The sequence below is a fragment of the Mercenaria mercenaria genome, chromosome 6, assembly GCF_021730395.1.
Source record: "Mercenaria mercenaria strain notata chromosome 6, MADL_Memer_1, whole genome shotgun sequence".
In the NCBI taxonomy this organism is placed as follows: domain Eukaryota; kingdom Metazoa; phylum Mollusca; class Bivalvia; order Venerida; family Veneridae; genus Mercenaria; species Mercenaria mercenaria.
The window spans coordinates 63,004,719-63,008,568 of NC_069366.1; positions in this window are offsets into that span (position 1 = coordinate 63,004,719).

A 3,850-nucleotide genomic window follows, 5' to 3' on the forward strand; every position below is an offset into this window, starting at 1 on the left:
ATATAAACTTGATAGACATTTATTGCACAAAATCGCATTGACTTATTAATTCTATAAGCTCATTAACAAGGTCTATTGAATATTATATTTAAGGACAACTATGAAACAGCAATGTAGCGGCGGCCTTGCTGTCATACCTTGAATTTAAAGTTATGAGAAAACTTCTCATAGTCAGGGCAGTAAGTGATAAATTATGTTTTGTTATGTACCGTGCTGACAGACTATTTTCCGGAAATTTAAAAGTAAAACTTCGCACTTGTAGGATGCCTGTTACAAGATCACATGGTGATTTTAATTGGTCTGTTCCCGTATTTGATACTTTCGTAGTGGTGCATTTGACCGCTTCCTTTTTTGATAGTTTGTGAGGGGTGTGGGGGGGGGGGGGGTGGAGAACATTAGTTTTAATTTGACCGTTTCCGTCTTTGATAGTTCGGGAGGGATGACATTAGTTTTAATTTGACCGTTTCCGTCTTTGATAGTTCGGGATGGGTGACATTAGTTTTAATTTGACCGTTTCCGTCTTTGATAGTTCGGGAGGGATGACATTAGTTTTAATTTGACCGTTTCCGTCTTTCATAGTTCGGGAGGGATGACATTAGTTTTAATTTGATCATTTCCGTCTTTCATAGTTCGGGAGGGATGGGTGACATAAGTTTTAATTTGACCGTTTCCGTCTTTGATAGTTCGGGATGGGTGACATTAGTTTTAATTTGACCGTTTCCGTCTTTGATAGTTCGGGATGGGTGACATTAGTTTTAATTTGGCCGTTTCCGTCTGATAGTTCGGGATGGGTGACATTAGTTTTAATTTGACCGTTTCCGTCTTTGATAGTTTGGGAGGACATTAGTTTTAATTTGACCATTTCCGTCTTTGATAGTTTGGGAGGGATTGACCGTTTCCGTCTTTGATAGTTTGGTAGGGGTGACATCAGTTTAATTTGACCGTTTGTGTCCAGTGTAACAAGACTGATCCAATGTTTTTCGCCGACACTTCTATTTCACTTTTAAAAACAAGAGTTATTTTAAGTGTTTCTGTTTTGCTTAATTTCTTATACAGTTTTGATATGTTGAGTGTATATCCCAAAGTATTCAGATTGCAATACTTGGCCAATGAAAATTATAAAAAAATGTTACAGAAATGAGCGAAAACCCGTGTTACAGAATGGGCGGTTAAATTATACACTCGTAATGCGGTTATCAAGAAAAATTAAACATCATGTTGACAAGCATGTCATGTTTAACTGCGAAAACTGTTATCTATTTTGCACTTAATTTTACAAAACATGGACATATTTGTTCTTGATATTTTCACGGTGCATTAATACGAATTATGACAATAACATATCATTGTCATCTTACTTTAAAGGTTGCAGTAAATGAAAGGCCTAGTAAGTTATAACAATAAGAGGGATCAAAAAGAGATATCGGTATCATTTTATTCTACGGGGAATTCCCATCTCCTGTAATGCTTGAACACGACTTTACGAAAAGTGCTTAAATAGTAGAACTCTTTTTGTATAGTAGAACTCTTTTTGTATAGTAGACGGGTTTTAACTCCTAAAACATGCATGATATATCATTTGTCAACTATTTTGAATGTCTTTGCACATGGACACCCTCTCGCACAAACTTTGTTGCACTTAGCTTAATTCTACAATTCTCTTCACCTGAAATTTTCAGTTCAATTTCTGATAATATCAATTATCAACGAAAAGTATAAATTTAAAATAACATATTATTTCGCGTTTTTCTCAAAATAATAAAACTGAGATCAGCAACAGAATACAGTCATGTGATTTTTCGAATTTTGAAATTTTCCCCCAAAACAACCAGATTTCAGAGCTATCAGGCAGGTCTCAAACGTTGTATATATAACCCCATACCCATAGAAGGTGGTTTGGCATGCAAATTAGATCATCAAATCTTCGAGAAGCAGATTGCAAATATGCGCGACTTCAGATTTTAGTGATTATAATTTAAAACGATATTTTTGTTAGAAATCGCACACAACTACCAATAATGTTATGGTTTAATATTATGTACCAATAGCCCATCACGAGATATGGTTTGTTAATTAGTGAAATACTTTGCAAAATTTAGTATGTCAAATGTACATATTGCGAATGGCACGGCGATTGTTATCAACTAATACGTTTTTACAACGTACATCTCTGATTAACTGAAATGCCAAAGAACATCTCCGTTTACCCGAAGAAGCTATCAGGTTTAATAACGCTTAAAGGTGCAAAATAAAGACAAATGAATAGATATAATTCTTAAAAAGACTACACGTTTTGAAACATTACGATAGCCGTGCAATATTCCCTTGAAATCAACACATGTACAGAGAAATAAATGATGGTTTTGGTTTTTTTTTTAGATTGACATGGGTGGTCATTTTGTCCTACTTTCGTGTTTATCGCTTTTCCGTAATCGGTCGGAAATTCTTCGGGATCACGTGATTTTAAAATTAATTCAAACGAATATCCGTTTAACAACGCGCGGCGAAATAACTGTATTTCCATGATGGTAACCATATACGATGTGCATGAAAAATATGAAGTGTATAAATTTTTAGTTTCAAATTGACTATGACATATAGTAGACGCAACTTGACCCCGATGGTTGACCTTTGTATTACAATACATAATGAGGCACAACTTATTATTGAAAAGGAGTGTACGTAAAACACGAGCTGCACGCGAAAATGGAAATATAAGTTTGTGTGAATATAAATTAGTGTATTGGAAAGTTTTACTGATCAAATGTCAAATTCTTACTTTGATACTGCACTTTACAAACTTAAGTCCTTTAAATACACGACTACCTAAAGCCCTATTTCTACATGAAAAACGATATGATAATCAGGCTAAGGTCAACATCGCGTTCAAGTTGCGACTACTATATATTAGGCCAAGACAATACGTTTAATGTCTAAAATTTTATTGAATAAATGTAGCCATATGTACATAAATCAGTGTATTAAGGTAAAATTCAATCACATTTTGTTTCTACAGTGAAAGATAGTTATTCATTAAACTATTCTGAAAAGAGATTAACTGAAAAAGTTTGCAGACGAAGTTGTGAAAACACTTTTATTCGGGAAGGGCCTAAATTGTCCTCCCGAAAACTTGTAGTATAGCTGTATATTACCTGTATTTTAAGAATGATTTTCATGAAGTTTTTGTGAGTTACAAAAAAGATGAATTCCCTATCCTAAGTTTGTAGAAATCACGTTATCGTTTGGGCATATAAGATATTTTGCATCTATTTATAAATTATAGCCTCGTTTCGGAGGATTATTCCGAAAAAAAATCCGAAAATGCGCGACGGGTTCGTAAGCAGTCGTAAAACATACTTTCGGTTTGAAATAGACATTTTTTTTGTTTATTTGTTGGTTATATTCATGACTACTTGGTCAGATCCAATGCAGTGGGTCATATTTTCAGTAAATAGGAAATCTCAGTTACAAACTCTGGTATTCGTATAATATTCGTTCGGGTGTTAGTAGTGGACCTTTAAAGCAGACACATAACGCATTAAATAATATTTTTCATTAGCAAAATGTCTGTAATAGTTTTTACTCGATTCTATCACATCTGTCCAGATGGTATGACGAATTTTCAAACACCCGTGTCCTATGGACACGATTTTAGTACAAGTCTTGGACTGTATCTCTCAAAGAATGGCATCCAGCTGGCATACGGGAGGCCGGAGGTTCTATCCATGTGCTCGCTTGTGCTTGAAGTAATGCCTGGAGGGGCACCTGGGGTTCCATTCACCATCCAAATCTGGCAATGTCGCCATATGACCTGCAAATGTTTACGGGTAAAGTTAAACCTAACAAAGCA